Genomic DNA, 24,136 nt, shown 5'->3' on the forward strand with positions numbered 1-24,136 from the left:
TGCTCTTTACGGAGTTCAGACTCTGCGACTTTCAGCATCGCAAACAACTCGCCGGGTGACTTGTTCATCCCTTGCATGTTGTAGTTCAACACAAAGCCCTTATAGCTTGGCGGCAGTGATTGAAGAATTCTGTCAGTGATAGCCTCTTGCGGGAGTTCAATCCCCAGCTCAGCTAGACGGTTTGAGTATCCAGATATTTTGAGCACATGTTCACTGACAGACGAATTCTCCTCCATCTTGCAAGCATAGAATTTATCGGAGGTCTCATACCTCTCGATCCGGGCGTTCTTCTGAAAGATAAACTTCAACTCCTGGAACATCTCATATGCTCCATGACGCTCAAAGCAACGTTGAAGTCCCGGTTCTAAGCCATACAAGACTGCACATTGAACTACTGAGTAGTCCTCCTTACGTGTTAACCAAGCGTTCTTAAATCCTGGTCAGCCGTAGCGGGTGGTTCATCTCCTAGCGCAGCATTAAGGACATAATCCTTCTTCCCAGCTTGTAGGATCAACTTAAGATTACGAGCCCAGTCTACAAAGTTGCTTCCATCATCTTTCAACTTAGCTTTCTCTAGGAACGTATTAAAATTCAGGGTGACTGTTGCGTGAGCCATGATCTACAACAAAAATATATTCAAAGTGGACTTAGACTATGTTCAAGATAATTAGAGTTTAACTTAATCAAATTACTTGCTAAACTCCCACTCAAAAAGTACATCTCTCTAGTCATTTGAGTGGTTCATGACCCACTTACACTAGATCAAGTCCGATCATCACGTGAGTTGAGTATAGTTCCAGTGGTAAGCATCCCTATGCTAATCATATCAACTATATGATTCATGATCGACCTTTCGGTCTCATGTGTTCCGAGGCCATGTCTGTACATGCTAGGCTCGTCAAGCTTAACTCGAGTGTTCTGCGTGTGCAACTGTTTTGCACCCGTTGTATGTGAACGTTGAGTCTATCACACCCGATCATCATGTGGTGTCTCGAAACGACGAACTGTAGCAACCGTGCACAGTCGGGGAGAACACAAGTTCGTCTTGAAATTTTAGTGAGAGATCACCTCATAATGCTACCGTCGTTCTAAGCAAAATAAGGTGCATAAAAGGATTAACATCACATGCAATTCATAAGTGACATGATATGCCCATCATCACGTGCTCCTTGATCTCCATCGCCAAAGCACCGGCACGATCTTCTTGTCACCGGCACCACACCATGATCTCCATCAACGTGTCGCCATCGGGGTTGTCGTGCTACTCATGCTATTACTACTAAAGCTACATCCTAGCAAAATAGTAAACGCATCTGCAAGCACAAACGTTAGTTTAAAGACAACCCTATGGCTCCTGCCGGTTGCCGTACCATTGACGTGCAAGTCGATATTATCTATTACAACATGATCATCTCATACATCCAATATATCACATCACATCGTTGGCCATATCACATCACAAGCATACCCTGCAAAAACAAGTTAGACGTCCTCTAATTTTGTTGTTGCATGTTTTACGTGGTGACCATGGGTATCTAGTAGGATCGCATCTTACTTACGCAAACACCAGAACGGAGATATATGAATTTCTATTTAACCTTATACAAGGACCTCCTTGGTCAAATCCGATTCAACTAAAGTTGGAGAAACCGACACTTGCCAGTCATCTTTGAGCAAGGGGGTTACTCGTAGCGATGAAACCAGTCTCTCGTAAGCGTACGAGTAATGTCGGTCCAAGCCGCTTCAATCCAACAATACCGCGGAAACAAGAAAAGACTAAGGAGGGCAGCAAAACACACATCACCGCCCACAAAAACTTTTGTGTTCTACTCGAGAAGACATCTACGCATGAACCTGGCTCATGATGCCACTGATGGGGAACGTCGCATGGGAAACAAAATTTTCCTACGTGCACGAAGACCTATCATGGTGATGTCCATCTACGAGAGGGGATTTCCGATCTACGTACCCTTGTAGATCGCACAGCAGAAGCGTTAGTGAACGCGGTTGATGTAGTGGAACGTCCTCACGTCCCTCGATCCGCCCCGCGAACCATCCCAAGAACCGTCCTGCGATCCGTCCCACGATCTAGTGCCGAACGGACGGCACCTCCGCGTTCAGCACACGTACAGCTCGACGATGATCTCGGCCTTCTTGATCCAGCAAGAGAGATGGAGAGGTAGAAGAGTTCTCCGACAGCGTGACGGCGCTCCGGAGGTTGGTGATGATCTAATCTCGGCAGGGCTCCGCCGAGCTCTGCAGAAATGCGATCTAGAGGTAAAACCGTGGAGTTATGTGGTCGGGCTGCCTTGGAAAAGTTATCTCAAATCAGCTCTAATTGCTCCATATATATAGGAGGAGGGAGGGGAGGCTTTCCTTGAGGCTCAAGGAGCCCCAAGGGCTGCGCCACCAAGGGAGGAGGAGTCCTCCTCCAATCCTAGTCCAACTAGGATTGGAAAGTGGAGTCCTTCTCTCCTTTCCCACCTCCTTTTTTTTTCTTTTCTCTTTGATTTTCTATCCTTGGAGCATAGGGCCCTCTCGGGCGGTCCCACCAGCCCACCAAGGGCTGGTGCGCCACCCCCAAGGCCTATGGGCTTCCCCGGGGTAGGTTGCCCCCCCCGGTGAACATCCGGAACCCATTCGTCATTCCCGGTAACTCCGAAAACCTTCCGGTAATCAAATGAGGTCATCCTATATATCAGTCTTCGTTTCCGGACCATTCCGGAAACCCTCGTGACGTCCGTGATCTCATCCGGGACTCTGAACAACATTAGGTAACCAACCATATAACTCAAATACGCATAAAACAACGTCGAACCTTAAGTGTGCAGACCCTGCGGGTTCGAGAACTATGTAGACATGACCCGAGTGACTCCTCGGTCAATATCCAATAGCGGGACTTGGATGCCCATATTGGATCCCACATATTCTACGAAGATCTTATCGTTTGAACCTCAGTGCCAAGGATTCATATAATCCCGTATGTCATTCCCTTTGTCCTTCGGTATGTTACTTGCCCGAGATTCGATCGTTAGTATCCGTATACCTATTTCAATCTCGTTTACCGGCAAGTCTCTTTACTCGTTTTGTAATACAAGATCCCGCAACTTACACTAAGTCACATTGCTTGCAAGGCTTGTGTGTGATGTTGTATTACCGAGTGGGCCCCGAGATACCTCTCCGTCACACGGAGTGACAAATCCCAGTCTCGATCCATACTAACTCAACGAACACCTTCGGAGATACCTGTAGAGCATCTTTATAGTCACCCAGTTACGTTGCGACGTTTGATACACACAAAGCATTCCTCCGGTGCCAGTGAGTTATATGATCTCATGGTCATAGGAACAAATACTTGACACGCAGAAAACAGTAGCAACAAAATGACACGATCAACATGCTACGTCTATTAGTTTGGGTCTAGTCCATCACATGATTCTCCTAATAACGTGATCCAGTTATCAAGCAACAACACCTTGTATATAATCAAAAGAGCCTGACTATCTTTGATCAACTGGCTAGCCAACTAGAGGCTTGCTAGGGACATGGTTTTGTCTATGTATCCACACATGTATATAAGTCTTCATTCAATACAATTATAGCATGGATAATAAACGATTATCTTGATACAGGAATTATAATAATAACTATATTTATTATTGCCTCTAGGGCATAATTCCAACATTCACCCCTTGCCATGTTAAAAAAATTTAATCTTGCCGGTAAATTAACGGGATTGAACTAATAATTAAACGTGGAGTTCCGTCGGTATGCAACCCATTGCATATTGAGCTTCACTTAATGTGTAGTGTTTGCGTGAGGTGAATTGCCATGCCATGCCTGCATCATTGAACTGGTCATGCATCATATTAGGGTATGCATCATGTCTTGCTTTTGCTGTGGTGAATATTTGTGTTGATGTTTGTTTCCGGTTTGCTCCGTCTCGATAGAGTTCCGCAAGCGTGTCGGAATGTGAGGTCCCGTTCAACTACGTTGGTTCGCCGACTTCACGGAGTCATTCTTCTTCCAAGTGGGATCTCAGGCAAGATGACCATTTCCCCAGATACCATTACTATCATTGCCATGCTAGTTGTACCGCTTCTATCGATTATGTCTCGTTGCCTACCACATGTTAAATATCAGCCTATCAATAATGCCATGATAACCTTCAACTGTTCAACCTAGCAAACCACTGATTGGCTATGTTACTGCTTGCTTAACCCGGTTGTTAGCGTTGCTAATTGCAGGTGTAGTTGCTTCCATGTGATAACATGGGTTCCTTGTCATATCACCATATTAATTGCTATTTAATTTAATTCACCTATATACTTGATAAAAGGTGGAAGGCTCGGCCTTTCTAGCCTGGTGTTTTGTTGCACCTTTGCCCCCTTAGTTTCGGCTACCGGTGTTATGTTCCATAATTGAGCGCTCCTAACACGATCGGGGTTGTTATGGGGACTCCCTTGATAATTCGTTTTAGATTAAAGCTGGTCTGGCAAGGCTCAACATTGGTACTACATTTGCCCAACATAATAATTTTGTTAATACTGAAAGCATAGGGCATCATGAATCCGAGGAGTAATTTCACATAATACACGGAGGGCCAGTGCTGATGGTGCCGGTCCAAAACAGAGCACTGTGCGGGGCCAACCCAGGGCAACTTGGGTGATTTCTATCAGGCCACCGTATGCGTCGCTCATCCGTCGTGTCCTCAGAACGAGATACGCGGCTCCTATCGGGATCGTTGACACGCCGGGCGGCCTTGCTGGATTAGTTTTACCTTTGACGAGATATCTTGTGCATCGGGATCCGGTGATGCTTGGCATAATCTCAGAGTTGAGGTTTTCCACTAGGGAATCCGACGAGATCGGGAGCTTCGTGATTGAGGATTTCTATGCGGCCTGTGGTAATTTGTGATGGACTAGTTGGAGCACCCCTGCAGGGTTAAATCTTTTCGGAAAGCCATGCCCGCGGTTATGTGGCAACGCGGGAACTTTGTTTAACACTGGTTCTAGATAACTTAAAGTTAACTTAATTAAAATATGCCAACCGTGTGCGTAACCGTGACTGTCTCTTTCGTGAGTTCCTTCTCCGATCGAGGACACGGTGGGGTTATGTCTGACGTAGGTAGGTGTTCAGGATCATTCATTTGATCATCAGTAGTCACGTCCGCTATGCGTAGATCTTCCCCCTCTTATTTCTTGTACTCGTAAGTTTACCCACCAAATATATGCTTAGCCGCTGCTGCAACCTCACCACTTAACCTTGCCTCACCCATTAAGCTTTGCTAGTCTTGATACCTTTGGAAATGAGATTGCTGAGTCCCCTGTGGCTCACAGATTACTACAACACTAGTTGCAGGTACAGGTGAAGGTTACTCGACGCGAGCGCGTTGATTGTTCATTTGGAGTTGCTTCTTCTTCTTCTTCATCGATCTAGGATGGGTTCCAGGCCGGCAGCCTGGGATAGCAAGGATGGACGTCGTTCTTCTTTTCTCGTTTGTTTTCGTCCATAGTCGGACCCTGCTCTTACTCTTGATGATTATGTAATGTACTGATGTGACTCTGATGTAGCTTGTGGCGAGTGTAAGCCAATTCTATATAAATATATCTCTTCTTTTCAGTACATGTACTTGTAACGATATCCATTCTTGCGACACGACGAGATGCGCTTCTATCCTTGACGAGGCCTTCGTGCCAAATTGAGGATAGGGTCGCATCTTGGGCGTGACACCATGCTTCCCTGCGCCCCCCTCGTTCGGTTTCGGAGGGGTATTCTTGACCCTGTCAGTTTTATTTTGTCCAGCCTGACGTAGCCCATATCCAAGCCGCGTAGAATCCAGATCCAAGCCCCGTATAACCTGTAGAACCCATACCGTATAGATAAAGTACCAACCTCCTAAAAAAAATCCCACGATCCCACGACCACGTACGACCTGCCATTCATCATTAACTGAGCTCCCTCAATCACGCAACTCCATCATTCACGCGTTACCCTAGTTGAGGTCCTTTGAATATCGACGGCGGCGATCTCGTCGGCAGCGATCTCGACCGACAGCGCGCGGCACCATCGTCAACCTCCAACACTTCCAGGTACCACATCTCCCTCACAAACCCTCCCCCCATCCCCCCCACACACATTTCTCTCGCTCGCGGCGGCAACATGGGACGATCTGCCGTCGTTTTTGTGCTAGCGGGTAACCTAGCTACCGGGAGGCGCACGCGATCGTGAATCTTGTTCCTGTAGAGCTGCTCCTCGTCTTACAAAGTGATCACGCCTGCTAAAGTGGGTTCCTTGTGTCTAGGGTTAACGTAGTGTCGGTTGCCAACTGTTGTGTGCATGACGGCTATCGCTATTTGATGCGGCGGCCAACCTAGGTATAGGGCAGCACATGCTATCACTTATCTAGTTTCGGTAGTGCTCCTCCTCGCAATCCAAAGTGATCAGGACGGGTGTCGTGGGCATCTACCTAACTAGGGTTCACGTACCTTATGATGATACTTACTATTTGTTGTAAGAAAAATGGCGGACAGTGAGTTAACTGATATCATGGTAGATATGGAGTTTGAAGAACGTCAATAATGGTGACTACATTATGAACGTCAATAATGGTGACTACATTAGTTACTAGCATATATTACAGTAAGAAAGCTAGTAACGGTACCTCTACTTGCGGAGGTAGTTCCCGAAGGTCTAGTACCGCTCCCCTCTGCCACCCAAGCTCACCTTCGGCATGACGGGCAACGGATTTGAGTCCTTCACCTTCAGATACGTCGACCACAAGCTCGTCCCATGCGCCCCAAAGGAGGAGATGGTCGTCCGTCTTGCGCTTCGCCGCTCCCGGGAGGCGACCACACGATGGCAATGCCCGGACTCGCAATGCTGGGAATCCATTGCGTCCGCAGAACCGATGCTTGGATCCGGCGTTGTTGCCTCACCGGAGACGGTGCGGTCCGTGTGGCGTCCGAAGGCCGTGGCGGAAGCGCAACCCCTTCGTTGACGCGCCGAGTACGAAGCATGGCCGTCCTCGGACAATGTCATGGCGCGACGTGCCCGCCGGGTGAGGCAGCAGGCACGCGATGCGGCGGAGGCCCTATCGGCGATGGATGTTGGAGAGGCGGAGTCACACTATCTGCGCCCCGCAGGGTGCACCAGTGCGGGCGACACAACCGCGTCGTGGTGGACGTCGGCTCCTCCCTAGAAGGATCCGTCATCGACCTCACGTCGACTGACACCGTCCGAGTTACCGGCTCCAACGAGGAGGTGTAGGGCATGGGAGACGGCGGGAGTTCGACTCCTGTGAGCCGGCTAGTGCCACATGTCCTACTCTACCTCGGTGACGACCGGGCCGACACTGTGAGGGTGCTGCCAGCCGTCGGACATGGGCACAGCGGAGCCGGACGAGCTCCGCTTAGTTTTAGGTTTACTTGCATGTAATAGTATGAATTTGAGGTTTCTAATACTCCATCCGTTTCTAAATATAAGTCTTTTTCGAGATTCCACTAGGGGACTACATACGAAGCAAAATGAATGAATTTATATTCTATATGTAGTTTTCTAGTGAAAATTCTAAAAAGACTTATATTTAGTAACAGAGGGAGTATAAAATATCCGAATGTAAAATGCATTATTTGAGACGTGACCGATCAGTGTCCACGGACGCATCCTGACGCTTTCGCAGACGTTTCACGGATCGGATTTGCAAGGTCCAAGTGTAGATGCTCGTAGTGGTTGTACTATAATTTTCTATATGCTCACATTCAGTTCTTTCTTGCATGAAGTTGTACACACAAGGACGATGCAAGATGACTAAGAACGGAAAACTGCATTTGATTCAGAACTTCAGGCTGCATTAGGTAACGGTCTTTTTTTCCTTAGATTTGTTATGCCTTTTGTAGGTGTATAATACGCTGATAATTGGTGATAGGAGATATCTGCATGTCAGCCACGTTGGAAACAGTCAAAATAGTTTTAGCAATGTTCCTAACAGACTCCGCACGCCCATTGCGAAAAGAACATTGAGGACTTCTGCAAATTAACCTTCTGACCGGATCTCTACTATTAAAGCAGGATGTGCCGTCGTGATGGTTCAACCTCGTTTATGGTTCAACCTCCCAGTTCAATCCCCACCCCTCGTACGACATGGGCCACATCGTTCCACCCCCACCCCCACGGTACGACATGGCCCAGAAAGCAGCCCACAATTCCATCCCCACGCACGTCTCCCCCTTCCCCAACTCCCAACTCGCTTCCGCTCTCCATCTCGTCCCCCTCGCCCACCACCGGTTCGCCCTCCAACGCCGCCTCCCTCGTCTCCGACGACAAAGTTGGCCCCCTCCCCGATGGATCAGCCCAACCCCAAGGCCCCCACGCCTCCACCTCCTCCGCCCCCGCCGTCGGACGAGGGAGCCGCAGCGTGGGCCCGACGCGCTGTAGCCGTTGGGGCTCACCGGCGCAGTCACCACCGGTTCCCCCTCCAACGCCGCCTCCCTCGTCTTCGGCAACGGCGTTGGCCCCCTCCCCGACAGATCAGCCCAACCCCAAGGCCCCCACGCCTCCACCACATCGACTTCCCCGGAGCCACAAGGAGCGGCGATGCGTGGCGGGGGCGGCGGTGGACCACAAGGAGCGGCGATGCGCGGCGGGGGAGGCGGTGGGCTGTGGAACCCGTGCCTGACGATGCACCACCGTGGGCGTCGCTGCTGGTGCACGGCATCTATTGGGGAACGTCGCATGGGAAACAAAAAATTTCCTACGCGCATGAAGACCTATCATGGTGATGTCCATCTATGAGAGCGGATGAGAGATCTACGTACCCTTGTAGACCGTACAGCAGAAGCGTTAGTGAACGCGGTTGATGTAGTGGAACCTCCTCACGTCCCTCGATCCACCCCGCGAACAATCCCGCGATCAGTCCCACGATCTAGTACCGAACGGACGGCACCTCCGCGTTCAGCACACGTACATCTCGACGATGATCTCGGCCTTCTTGATCCAGCAAGAGAGACGGAGAGGTAGAAGAGTTCTCCGGCAGCGTGACGGCGCTCCGGAGGTTGGTGATGATCTCGTCTCACCACGGCTCCGCCCGAGCTCCGCAGAAACGCGATCTAGAGGAAAAACCGTGGAGGTATGTGGTCGGGCTGCCGTGGAAAAGTCGTCTCAAATCAGCCCTAAAACCTCCGTATATATAGGTGGGAGAGGGGGGGCCTTGCCTTGGGGATCAAGGAGCCCCAAGGGGGTTGGCCGAGCCAAGGGGGGAAGGTCTCCCCCCCCCAAACCGAGTTGGACTTGATTTGGTGGGTGGGAGTCCTTCCTTCCCTTCCCACCTCCTTTTTTTTTCTTTCTCTTTGATTTTTCTTCCAATGCGCATAGGGCCCTTTTGGGCTGTCCCACCAGCCACTAAGGGCTGGTGCGCCACCCTCAAGGCCTATGGGCTTCCCCGGGGTGGGTTGCCCCCCCCCCCCCCGGTGAACTCCCGGAACCCATTCGTCATTCCCGGTACATTCCCGGTAACTCCGAAAACCTTCCGGTAATCAAATGAGGTCATCCTATATATCAATCTTCGTTTCCGGACCATTCCGGAAACCCTCGTGACGTCCGTGATCTCATCCGGGACTCCGAACAACATTCGGTAACCAACCATATAACTCAAATACGCATAAAACAACGTCGAACCTTAAGTGTGCAGACCCTGCGGGTTCGAGAACTATGTAGACATGACCCGAGAGACTTCTCGGTCAATATCCAATAGCGGGACCTGGATGCCCATATTGGATCCTACATATTCTATGAAGATCTTATAGTTTGAACCTCAGTGCCAAGGATTCATATAATCCCGTATGTCATTCCCTTTGTCCTTCGGTATGTTACTTCCCCGAGATTCGATCATCAGTATCCACATACTTATTTCAATCTCGTTTACCGGCAAGTCTCTTTACTCGTTCCGTAATACAAGATCCCGCAACTTACACTAAGTCACATTGCTTGCAAGGCTTGTGTGTGATGTTGTATTACCGAGTGGGCCCCGAGATACCTCTCCGTCACACGGAGTGACAAATCCCAGTCTTGATCCATACTAACTCAACTAATACCTTCGGAGATACCTGTAGAGCATCTTTATAGTCACCCAGTTACGTTGCGACGTTTGATACACACAAAGTATTCCTCCGGTGTCAGTGAGTTATATGATCTCATGGTCATAGGAACAAATACTTGACATGCAGAAAACAGTAGCAACAAAATGACACAATCAACATGCTACGTCTATTAGTTTGGGTCTAGTCCATCACGTGATTCTCCTAATGACGTGATCCAGTTATCAAGCAACAACACCTTGTTCATAATCAGAAGACACTGACTATCTTTGATCAACTGGCTAGCCAACTAGAGGCTTGTTAGGGACAGTGTTTTGTCTATGTATCCACACATATAAATGAGTCTTCATTCAATACAATTATAGCATGGATAATAAACGATTATCTTGATACAGGGATTATAACAATAACTATATTTATTATTGCCTCTAGGGCATAATTCCAACAGTCTCCCACTTGCACTAGAGTCAATAATCTAGCCCTCACATCATCATGCGAATTACATTGTAATAAATCTAACACCCATACAGTTCTGGTGTTGATCATGCTTTGGCCGCAGAAGAGGTTTAGTCAGCGGGTCTGCTACATTCAGATCCGTGTGCACATTGCATATATTTACGTCCTCCCCTTCGACGTAGTCACGGATGAGGTTGAAGCGTCGTTTGATGTGTCTGGACTTCTTGTGAAACCGTGGTTCCTTTGCTAAGGCAATGGCACCCGTGTTGTCACAGAACAAGGTTATTGGATTCAGTGCGCTTGGCACCACTCCAAGATCCGTCATGAACTGCTTCATCCAGACACCCTCCTTAGCCGCCTCCGAGGCAGCCATGTACTCCGCTTCACATGTAGAATCAGCTACGACGCTTTGCTTGGAACTGCACCAGCTTACCACACCCCCATTAAGAATAAATACATATCCGGTTTGCGAATTAGAGTCGTCCGGATCTGTGTCAAAGCTTGCATCGACGTAACCTTTTACGGCGAGCTCTTCGTCACCTCCATACACGAGAAACATCTCCTTAGTCCTTTTCAGGTACTTCAGGATATTCTTGACCGCTGTCCAGTGATCCACTCCTGGATTACTCTCGAACCTACCTGCCATACTTATGGCCAGGCTAACGTCCGGTCTAGTGCACAGCATTGCATACATGATAGAGCCTATGGCTGAAGCATAGGGGACGGAGCGCATATGCTCTCTATCCTCATCAGTTGCTGGGCACTGAGTCTTACTCAATCTCGCACCTTGTAAAACTGGCAAGAACCCCTTCTTTGACTGTTCCATTTTGAACCTCTTCAAAATTTTATCAAGGTATGTGCTTTGTGAAAGTCCTATCAGGCGTTTTGATCTATCCCTATAGATCTTAATGCCTAGAATGTAAGCAGCTTCTCGTAGGTCCTTCATAGAGAAACTTTTATTCAAGTAATCCTTTATGCTCTCCAAAAACTCCACGTTGTTTCCAATCAGCAATATGTCATCCACATATAATATTAGAAACGTCACAGAGCTCCCACTCACTTTCTTGTAAATACAAGATTCTCCAACCACTTGTATAAACCCAAATGCTTTGATCACCTCATCAAAGCGTTTGTTCCAACTCCAAGATGCTTGCACCAGTCCATAAATGGATCGCTGGAGCTTGCACACCTTGTTAGCATTCTTAGGATCAACAAAACCTTCGGGTTGCATCATATACAATTCTTCCTTAAGGAAATCGTTAAGGAACGCCGTTTTGACATCCATCTGCCCGATTTCATAATCGAAAAATGCAGCTATTGCTAACATGATTCTGACGGACTTAAGCATCGCTACGGGTGAGAATGTCTCATCGTAGTCAACTCCTTGAACTTGTGAAAAACCCTTTGCCACAAGTCGAGCTTTATAAACGGTCACATTGCCGTCAGCGTCCGTCTTCCTCTTAAAGATCCATTTGTTCTGAATAGCCTTGCGGCCCTCAGGCAGTACCTCCAAAGTCCACACTTTGTTCTCATACATGGATCCTATCTCGGACTTCATGGCTTCTAGCCATTTGTTGGAATCTGGGCCCACCACTGCTTCTTCACAATTTGCAGGTTCATTGTTGTCCAACAACATGATTGATAAGGCAGGATTACCGTACCACTCTGGAGCAGCACGTGGTCTCGTCGACCTGCGTGGTTCGACAGAAACTTGAACCGGAGTTTCATGATCATCATCATTAACTTCCTCCTCAACCGGCGTCGCAACGACAGAGGTTTCCCCTTGCCCTGCGCCACCATCCAGAGGGATGAGAGGTTCGACAACCTCGTCAAGTTCTATCTTCCTCCCACTCAATTCTCTCGAGAGAAACTCCTTCTCGAGAAAAGCTCCGTTTTTAGCAACAAGCACTTTGCCCTCGGATTTGAGATAGAAGGTGTACCCAACTGTCTCTTTTGGGTAACCTATGAAGACGCACTTTTCCGCTTTGGGTTCCAGCTTTTCAGGCTGAAGCCTTTTGACATAAGCATGACATCCCCAAACTTTTAAGAAACGACAACTTTGGCCTTTTGCCATACCGCAGTTCGTATGGTGTCGTCTCAACGGATTTTGATGGTGCCCTATTTAAAGTGAATGCAGCTGTTTCTAATGCATAACCCCAAAACGATAACGGCAAATCGGTAAGAGACATCATAGATCGCACCATCTCTAATAAAGTACGATTACGACGTTCGGACACACCATTACGCTGTGGTGTTCCACGCGGTGTCAACTGTGAAACAATTTCACATTGTCTTAAGTGAGCACCAAACTCGAAACTCAGATATTCACCCCCACGATCAGACCGTAGGAACTTGATCTTCTTGTTACGATGATTTTCAACTTCACTCTGAAATTGGTTGAACTTTTCAAATGTTTCAGACTTGTGCTTCATCAAGTAGACATAACCATATCTACTCAAATCGTCAGTGAAGGTGAGAAAATAACGATATCCGCCGCGTGCCTCCACGCTCATCGGACCACACACATCAGTATGTATGATTTCCAACAAGTCACTTGCACGCTCCATTGTTCCGGAGAACGGAGTCTTAGTCATCTTGCCCATGAGGCATGGTTCGCACGTGTCAAGTGAATCAAAGTCAAGTGACTCCAAAAGTCCATCAGCATGGAGTTTCTTCATGCGCTTTACACCAATATGACCTAAGCGGCAGTGCCACAAAAATATGGCACTATCATTGTTTACTCTAACTCTTTTGGTCTCAATGTTATGTATGTGTGTATCGCTATCAAGATTCAATATTAACAATCCTCTCACATTGGGTGCATGACCATAAAAGATGTTACTCATAGAAATAGAACAACCATTATTCTCTGACTTAAAAGAGTAACCGTCTCGCAATAAACAAGATCCAGATATAATGTTCATGCTCAACGCAGGCACTAAATAACAATGTTTTAAGTTCATCACTAATCCTGATGGTAACTGAAGTGAAACTGTGCCGACGGCGATTGCATCAACCTTGGAACCATTTCCTACGCGCATCGTCACTTCATCTTTCGCCAGCCTTCGTCTATTCCGCAGTTCCTGTTTCGAGTTGCAAATATGAGCAACAGAGCCGGTATCGAATACCCAGGCACTACTACGAGAGCCGGTCAAGTACACATCAATAACATGTATATCAAATATACCTGATTTTTCTTTGGCCGCCTTCTTATCTGCCAGATACTTGGGGCAATTGCGCTTCCAGTGACCCATACCCTTGCAATAGTAACACTCTGTTTCAGGCTTAGGTCCAGCTTTGGATTTCTTCGTCGGATTGGCAACAGGCTTGCCGCTCTTCTTTGAATTACCCTTCTTGCCTTTGCCGTTTCTCTTGAAACTAGTGGTCTTATTCACCATCAACACTTGATGCTCTTTACGGAGTTCAGACTCTGCGACTTTCAGCATCGCAAACAACTCGCCGGGAGACTTGTTCATCCCTTGCATGTTGTAGTTCAACACAAAGCCTTTATAGCTTGGCGGCAGTGATTGAAGGATTCTGTCAGTGATAGCCTCTTTGCGGGAGTTCAATCCCCAGCTCAGCTAGACGGTTTGAGTACCCAGACATTTTGAGCACATGTTCACTGACACACGAGTTTTCCTCCATCTTGCAAGCATAGAATTTATCGGAGGTCTCATACCTCTCGATCCAGGCGTTCTTCTGAAAGATAAACTTCAACTCCTAGAACATCTCAAATGCTCCATGATGCTCAAAGCGACGTTGAAGTCACGGTTCTAAGCCATACAAGACTGCACATTGAACTACTGAGTAGTCCTCCTTACGTGTTAACCAAGCGTTCTTAACATCCTGATCTGCCGTAGCGGGTGGTTCATCTCCTAGCGCAGCATTAAGGACATAATCCTTCTTCCCAGCTTGTAAGATTAGCTTAAGATTACGAGCCCAGTCTACAAAGTTGCTTCCATCATCTTTCAACTTAGCTTTCTCTAGGAACGTATTAAAATTCAGGGTGACTATCGCGTGAGCCATGATCTACAACACAAATATATTCAAAGTGGACTTAGACTATGTTGAAGATAATTTAGAGTTTAACTTTCATCAAAATTATACGCTAAACTCCCACTCAAAAAGTACATCTCTCTTAGTCATTTGAGTGGTTCATGATCCACTTACACTAGCTCAAGTCCGATCATCACGTGAGTTGAGTATAGTTTCAGTGGTAAGCATCCCTATGCTAATCACATCATCTATATGATTCATGATCGACCTTTCGGTCTCATGTGTTCCGAGGCCATGTCTGCACATGCTAGGCTCGTCAAGCTTAACCCGAGTGTTCCGCGTGCGCAATTGTTTTGCACCCGTTGTATGTGAACGTTGAGTCTATCACACCCGATCATCACGTGGTGTCTCGAAACGACGAACTGTAGCAACGGTGCATAGTCGGGGAGAACACAATTTCGTCTTGAAATTTTAGTGAGAGATCACCTCATAATGCTAACGTCGTTCTAAGCAAAATAAGGTGCATAAAAGGATTAACATCACATGCAATTCATAAGTGACATGATATGGCCATCATCACGTGCTTCTTGATCTCCATCACCAAAGCACCGGCACGATCTTCTTGTCACCGGCGCCACACCATGATCTTCATCAACGTGTCGCCATCGGGGTTGTCGTGCTACTCATGCTATTACTACTAAAGCTACATCCTAGCAAAATAGTAAACGCATCTGCAAGCACAAACGTTAGTATAAAGACAACCCTATGGCTTCTGCCAGTTGCCGTACCATCGACGTGCAAGTCGATATTATCTATTACAACATGATCATCTCATACATCCAATATATCACATCACATCGTTGGCCATATCACATCACAAGCATACCCTGCAAAAACAAGTTAGACGTCCTCTAATTTTGTTGTTGCATGTTTTACGTGGTGACCATGGGTATCTAGTAGGATCGCATCTTACTTACGCAAACACCACAACGGAGATATATGAGTTGCTATTTAACCTCATCCAAGGACCTCCTCGGTCAAATCCGATTCAACTAAAGTTGGAGAAACTGACACTTGCCAGTCATCTTTGAGCAACGGGGTTACTCGTAGCGATGAAACCAGTCTCTCGTAAGCGTACGACTAATGTCGGTCCAAGCCGCTTCAATCCAACAATACCGCGGAATCAAGAAAAGACTAAGGAGGGCAGAAAAACGCACATCACCACCCACAAAAACTTTTGTGTTCTACTCGAGAATACATCTACGCATGAACCTAGCTCATGATGCCACTGTTGGGGAACGTCGGATGGGAAACAAAAAATTTCCTACGCGCACGAAGACCTATCATGGTGATGTCCATCTACGAGAGGGGATGAGAGATCTACATACCCTTGTAGACCGTAGAGCAGAAGCGTTAGTGAACGCGGTTGATATAGTGGAACGTCCTCACGTCCCTCGATCCGCCCCGCGAACAATCCCGCGATCAGTCCCACGATCTAGTACCGAACGGACGGCACCTCCGCGTTCAGCACACGTACAGCTCGACGATGATCTCGGTCTTCTTGATCCAGCAAGAGAGACGGAGAGGTAGAAGAGTTCTCCGGCAGCGTGACGGCGCTCCGGAGGTTGGTGATGATCTCGTCCCAGCAGGGCTCCGCCCGAGCTCCGCAGAAACGCGATCTAGAGGAAAAACCGTGGAGGTATGTGGTCGGGCTGCCGTGGAAAAGTCGTCTCAAATCAGCCCTAAACCTCCGTATATATATGTGGGAGAGGGGGGGCCTTGCCTTGGGGCTCAAGGAGCCCCAAGGGGGTCGGCCGAGCCAAGGGGGGAAGGTCTCCCCCCCCCCCCAAACCGAGTTGGACTTGGTTTGGTGGGTGGGAGTCCTTCCTTCCCTTCCCACCTCCTTTTTTTTTCTTTCTCTTTGATTTTTCTTACAATGCGCATAGGGCCCTTTTTGGCTGTCCCACCAGCCCACTAAGGGCTGGTGCGCCACCCTCAAGGCCTATGGGCTTCCCCGGGGTGGGTTGCCCCCCCCCCCGGTGAACTCCCGGAACCCATTCGTCATTCCCGGTAACTCTGAAAACCTTCCGGTAATCAAATGAGGTCATTCTATATATCAATCTTCGTTTCCGGACCATTCCGGAAACCCTCGTGACATCCGTGATCTCATCCGGGACTCCGAACAACATTCGGTAACCAACCATATAACTCAAATACGCATAAAACAACATCGAACCTTAAGTGTGCAGACCCTGCGGGTTCGACAACTATGTAGACATGACCCGAGAGACTTCTCGGTCAATATCCAATAGCGGGACCTGGATGCCGATATTGGATCCTACATATTCTACGAAGATCTTATCGTTTGAACCTCAGTGCCAAGGATTCATATAATCCCGTATGTCATTCCCTTTGTCCTTCGTATGTTACTTGCCCGAGATTCGATCGTCGGTATCCGCATACCTATTTCTATCTCGTTTACCGGCAAGTCTGTTTACTCGTTCCGTAATACAAGATCCCGCAACTTACACTAAGTTACATTGCTTGCAAGGCTTGTGTGTGATGTTGTATTACCGAGTGGGCCCCGAGATACCTCTCCGTCACACGGAGTGACAAATCCCAGTCTTGATCCATACTAACTCAACTAACACCTTCGGAGATACCTGTAGAGCATCTTTATAGTCACCCAGTTACATTGCGACGTTTGATACACACAAAGTATTCCTCCGGTGTTAGTGAGTTATATGATCTCATGGTCACAGGAACAAATACTTGACACGCAGAAAACAGTAGCAACAAAATGACACGATCAACATGCTACGTCTATTAGTTTGGGTCTAGTCCATCACGTGATTCTCCTAATGACGTGATCCAGTTATCAAGCAACAACACCTTGTTCATAATCAGAAGACACTGACTATCTTTGATCAACTGGCTAGCCAACTAGAGGCTTGCTAGGGACAGTGTTTTGTCTATGTATCCACACATGTAAATGAGTCTTCATTCAATACAATTATAGCATGGATAATAAACGATTATCTTGATACAGGAATTATAATAATAACTATATTTATTATTGCCTCTAGGGCATAATTCCAACAGCATCAAGCGCGTGGAGGGCCGCTCCTGGCCGTCGCCGGTCACAGGCCGCTTATGGATCCACACCGCATCCAAGGTGCCCGACCCCGACACCGTCGCCGCCATGGAGGACTTTTACCGGGAGATCTACGCCGTCGACGGCGCCACCACATCGACTTCCCCCGCCACTACCCCGTATCCCGCCTCCTCGGTCCGTCCCATCCCAATCCCATCCATCGTCTTCCTCCTAAATCCTATTCTTGCTGACGCCATTGCTGATTATATATATATTCTCATGGTGCGTCGACGTGGTCGGCTGCGTCAGGTCCGAGGAGCTCGTTTGCTGGGAGGACGTGCCTCAATCAGTAAGACAGCTTCATTCCCTTTCCTCTCCTCCTGTCCATGGCCTCGATTTGTGCAACTTGACTGATTTGTACAGCCCACTCAAACCATCGCTAAAATGGTGCTTCTTGAATTGATTGATTGCAGGTTAGGCTTGAAGGCTTGACTGACTTCTGCTGGCTCTGCGAGAATCCGCAGGTAAAACACCCCCAAAACCACCGATGTATCAGTCAGTCACAATTACTATGTTGTCATTGGCTAGATTCACATCCCACCTTGCTGTTGATCGTTGCACCCACCTTATATGACCGAGACTGAGATGCATGTTTTCTTCTTCCTATTTTTTACAATTTTCCATGCACTTCGAATTCTGCAGAAGCTGGTGGTTCCCTTTGAGATGCGCGGTTACCAGGGTGTGTACAATTTGGAGAGAAGGGTTAGTTACCAATGGTTGTTGCTAATATATTTAAGCAATGTTTTGCATCCTTCTTTTCTCACTGTATGAATATCTTGAGCTTATTATGTATCGTCCTGTGTTACATTGCAGGTCTACGAGGGAGCAGCCAGGGGTCTTTCGCCTGTTCAAGGTCCACTGCCGGTCAAGTTCCCGCTTCCAGATCCCAGAAACCCCTTGTCTCTCAAGCCGGGATCTCTCAATTTCGACTCTTCAAAGTCCGCCCTGGTCAAGACTGAGAGTGTTTCTGCAGCGATAGCCGGGGCTAGAGCTGTCGCGACTTAGTATTTGAGGAAGGGTAGTAGTGCTGCCAGGATCTCGTCGTATGCAAGCCTTTGCTCATGGTGAGGCTAAGTATGGCGCTGCTGCGAGGCCAAGTGCGTGGAGGAGCACCTCCATCCCCCAAGTACGACTTCCCATCTGACGCCCATGAAGCGAGTACTCTGCTTCTCTCTATTGCCTACATGGACAGATTTACGTGGAGTAGAAATTATAGGATTATAAGGTTGAATATAAGGAGGAACAGAACATATGGCTAGCTACATATTTGTTCGGGAATATTTTCATGTCAACCTATGAGAGCCCCTTTTCTACCATGGATTTGGATTCTTTGCAGATGGCGTAGAAGAGAGATGAGAAAGATATGCAGACAACAAAGTCTCTCAAATGGATATGAACAGTTTAGTTCCTCCCTCTGTTATGGTTCCACAACCTGAGATTTCCAACTCCAAACTTGACCTCCCTACTGTACCTTTGTTTCCATTTATTGTTTCCATTTCCTTAACTGTACCTTTGTTTATAGTGTGAATGATATCTGTAGACTTCAATGATCAAACAAACTTACCCATTTTTTCTTTAGACCATAATTAGCAAGATTTTGTTCTACAGTAGTGTGTACAGTTACATTTTTTAAGTGGCTACCATTGTATCTAAGAAACTTTAACATATTGGCATATATATATTGCTGGTTTACTACCTCAAACACATTAATTTATTGGTGTTATTCATTCTTTTTTTCATGCAGTTCTTATTTCTAACTTTTCTGTGGAGTTTGGTTAAACTTCAAGACTGACATAGTGATACCGAAAGCTAACTGCTTTTAAGAGAAAAATGAAAATGATAGCAGCATTCCCATCTCCTTTATATGTAGAGTGCTGCAATTTTTGTTAATGGATGCTACTGAATGTTTGCTACTCCAGTTTTTTTAATGTCTGCTATTGAATAGCTCACTTTTCCAGTTTATGATATGTTGTCCATTCTCCACCAGACCTATCTGGAATTAACTCATGATGCCGACGATCTTAAATCATTGTTATCTCAGAGTTATAGCTACTGCAATCACGTACTTCATGCGTGTCTACACAAGGTATGATTGTCTATTAAATTATATTGCAAACGATACTGCTAGATCGTACCAATAGACTCCAAATATTATATGCAGAGAACGGGAGTAATCTTGGAATAAAATAGTTGCTAGCTATAGAATTGTAAGCTTAATTATAATTTGCCATAATAATGATGACTTAATGATGTTATTACTTAGGCACATGACATGTCTGCAATAAGAGGACATACATGAGCAAAAAGAAGGGTGTGATGATTTACTTATGGGTTGTCGTGCAGAACCACCCATCAGTGTCTCCTTTGCTGCATCAAGGTAATGACCTGTAGTTCCATTGCTTGTTTTCTCTTCTTTTCTGTTCTTTATTCTTTGGGCACAGGCGAATTGCTGATGTAGGAGGCTAGGAGCAAGGTTCTTAATCATGGATGTCGGGTTGGTAGCTTATTGTCTTCAGTATATTAGATATAATCAATATATTGGATGATACGCTCTAGTATCGTAGTTCAGAAGTTATTTATAATCTCGAGTTAAGCATATGCAAGTGTGCCATGACTTGCAAGTGTCTCACTGATAATGAAACATGCATACAATATGCAATTTGTGATATCCTATTCTCATGGGGACTATAAAATACTCCTAGCATATGCAATCTGTAGTACTAGCATATATTATCTCCTTAATCTAAACCGAGAGTACTACGTCATTAACTGAGAATGTTCCATTTTTAAACCACCAGGTCCACCAGACGACCACTGTAAAGAACATTTGGCAGTCCGGCTGGCTCTTCCAGAAGTTTTATATCCTCTGCGGCAGTGAAGCACCATTCATTCCATGCCATCATGAAGCATCTCCATTATGTACTCTCTTACACTTGTCTCCTACTATGCGCCACCGTGCCGGTGAGAGCCGATATCCGGCGTGAAGCTGAAGCACTTGTGAATTGGAAGGCTAGCTTGGATGGTGCTGATGAGTCCCTTGGGTCATGGTCGATGGCCAACTCCACCAGCCTCTGCAGGTGGACGCATATCACTTGCAGCTCAGCTGGACTTATGACAGAGCTCAACCTTAACACAAGTTTGAACGGCACACTTGAGAGGTTAGACTTCTCGGCTTTTCCCCACCTGGAAAATTCATCCTTTAAGGTAACTGTAGTGTTGACCAGCTACTGCCCAACATGGAGTGCGGTGCAGGAGCAAGCATGCTTGCCATGAAGCAAGCTGATGGAAGGAAAAGTGAAAGGTAATACTAATCACTAATGTACTTGTGCATTGTGGATTTCACAAATTTCCTTTGAATCACATGACCTGAGCTGCCTTTCAAACCCTATGTTTCATGAGAGTGGATGTTCTACTGTCAGGTGTACTACGCGTGAGTTTACAGAAACAAACAAAAAATCATTATCAAACGTGATAAAAAATCCTGAAAATTTGCGACATGAAACATGATTAAATGTTTTAGGTTGTTGCAAAGTTTTACCCGTGAGGAGCTCTCAAAAAAAGCATGTACTAAAAACTGCAGAAAACATTGATCAGTGATTTTGTTATGTTTTATGAGAGCTCCTCGAACGTTATTTGTGAAAGCAATTTTACATGTCTTTAAAACATTTGTTCATGTTTAAAACATTTATGCACGCTTTTGCATCTAGCCGGTAGCCGCATGATGCTAAGCTTCACTGTTGTTTGCGGCATCCAACCGGTATTGTGTCTGCTTTGATCCCTTGGATGTCTCCTCCATACCATCGAATACGGCATCCCCGTTGGAACGGTACACACAAGTAATTTCACCGCTAGAAAGGTTCAACGCAACACACAATGGAGTCACTATCTAACTTGCAAAAAAAGAAGAGTCACTATCTTCAAAGAAAGAATATATATATATGTTGGATGGTTACTTATATCCTTTCTTTTGCCCCAGTGATCCTTGGTAGATGATCAAGAACCAAGACACAGGGACTATGGAGGAAGTACTGCAGCCTGGGAAGGACATGCTTGCTGTTGGATACTACATGTATGGACGTTCCTGGACGGTAATTTATCAATCCTCCTCAATTCGTGACAAACAAGATAACTGGTGTGCTTGTGTACATTATTTTCTGCACCCTGTCCCGAACACTGGAAATGGTGTCAACGGTTTCACGCTTGACCCTTCCCTTGGGCAGTTCATAATGACTCATCCAGGCATCGAGGTGGGAGGATCGGTGCAAAAGAAGAATCTATTTTTTTCATGAAATATAGTAGAATCTGTTATAGACCACAACATGGAACATTTTATGAGTACAATTTTCTGAATACATTACAGTTTCCAGTTTTCACAACCTGTAACAATTAGCCTTGGATGTTTTGTGTTATCTACGTTGAATATGTGACTCCAAATGTTAATACATGATTTGTTTTTAATGTATACCCATTTACTCATGCGGGAAAATGAAGACGGTCTTGAACTGTCGAAGGCATGGAGCTAACGGTGATTTATTTTTCTTCTCTTTACTTAGATCTTAGGCCACAAGACCATGGATCTCAAGGTCGCTGATCACTGGCTCAGCCGTGCCTTCTATTGCTCTCAAGAAGTACACACATGGGGTCCGTTCCTGGTTCTATTTGAAATATTGCACATGATCTATTTTTCATGTATATTGTATACGACACAATGTTCTTCTTTGTTTTGATTTTGTCTTCTCTTTTGAAGAAAATGTTCCTCACTTTCCTGCTTAAGATAAATATAAATGCATGTGAACTATTAGGAATTATTTTCTTTGTATCAGCACAAATAATTTTCAGTTCTCAGGTTAGGCCTTGCCTGCAATGATTGCATTGTGTTGAATTAGTGCTTAGTTATTTGGTATAGTAAGAAGAGAAAGTGTTATGAAGTCCAACGGTTGGTTTGGCTGCTGGTTTTATTTCTACCATTCCCCAACACTGTACTTTTTTTTGCACCTAAATACTAGGTTCCTGGCTCGGAATAGTTTCACAATAGTGATAAAGAATGAATTGATTTCCTTTTTCTATGATCGTGGAATCATGAGTTCATGACATATAATGTATTATTATGTTCGTACCTTCAAGGTGGATTATAACATGATGTACCTTGTCATTTAATTTTCTTTCATGTTCATGCAAACATTTTTTTGAGAATATTCAATTTTTCACCCTAACTGAATTTTTCTGGAGCTATCGAACCACCCCCCTCACTAAAAATTTGACATAGAAAGGACATTGTATATCCCTATGCATGTGTCAATTTTCATTTCGTTTGTGAAGTTGAAGATGGGGGGACTAGCAATGGAGACGCACATGGGGGCTGAGAGGGAGGGAATGAAAGAAAAATGTTCATGTTTATAGCTAAGTGGTGAAAAACTAAAGATATGTTATGTTCGGATGCATTCGACAAATAGAATAAGTGACGCACACATACTTAGGTTATTGGGTCGCAAGCGACAAGATATTGCAAGCTTGGTGGTTGTTAAGTTGTAGTTGGAAATTTAATGTGGGCACTAGCACTACTTATCTATCTATATATCACAACTGGGTCAGCAAGTGTGACACGATGGAATGACTAAAAACTCGCGCTTAGGAGATAGGAGGATCCATACGTGGACGAGAAAGCAAGTGGGAGTGAGACCGCAATGTTTTGGAGTGGTGTGAGTGCTATAGGTGACTGGGAAATATAACATCCGCGGTGGGCGATGGTATAGAAGATCGGGTAGGAAGGCACGATAGAGAAGGCTAAAGAAGGAACAATAGACAAGAGCTCATCATTATTTTATTTTATTTTATTTTATTTTGTGAGGAAGAGCTTATCATTATTACGCTTAACGTGGCAGCAACAACATGATAGAACAGAGACAAAGCAGTCTGGCGTACGTTAACAACAAGCGATTGAATAAAGGAGGTCGTGAGCACACATTCCAAGACGATATTATCTCAACATATTCATAAGCCACGTACAACATGCACATTATAAATTATAATGATATTTCATATAAATATTTTTAACTCTAAGTTTGTTTCTCCGTGGCAACGCACGGGCATGAAGCTAGTGCATAGTAATATTCTTTGACACTCACACGAACAATAGAACCCCTCTCCTCATTATTAGCTTTATATATCATAAACATCAACACGCTATTCTTTTTCTGTTTTTGTTTTGAGAGATGACAATCATGATTGGTTTTAGGACCGGCCCGTACTACAAATCAACCGGCTGATAACCAGCCGCCTTATCTACCGTTCGATCAAGACCGTTACACACGTTGGATGAGTCAACTGGATCCTTCTCGGGCAAACACAATTTCGCTGTATCAGTGCTTCGTTCCTCTCCTTCGTCACAGCAAGGCATCGTCCTCGTCCTCCCAACAGTGCCACCTCTTGCTGGTGA

At 45.9% G+C, this 24,136-nt stretch overlaps 1 pseudogene; it reads left to right on the plus strand.

Moving 5' to 3' along the window:
* Window positions 1-8,595: 8,595 nt before the first annotated feature.
* On the plus strand, window positions 8,596-20,578 carry LOC123400353 (annotated as a pseudogene).
* The last annotated feature ends 3,558 nt before the right edge of the window (window positions 20,579-24,136 follow it).

The sequence above is a fragment of the Hordeum vulgare genome, chromosome 1H, assembly GCF_904849725.1.
Source record: "Hordeum vulgare subsp. vulgare chromosome 1H, MorexV3_pseudomolecules_assembly, whole genome shotgun sequence".
Lineage (NCBI taxonomy): Eukaryota > Viridiplantae > Streptophyta > Magnoliopsida > Poales > Poaceae > Hordeum > Hordeum vulgare.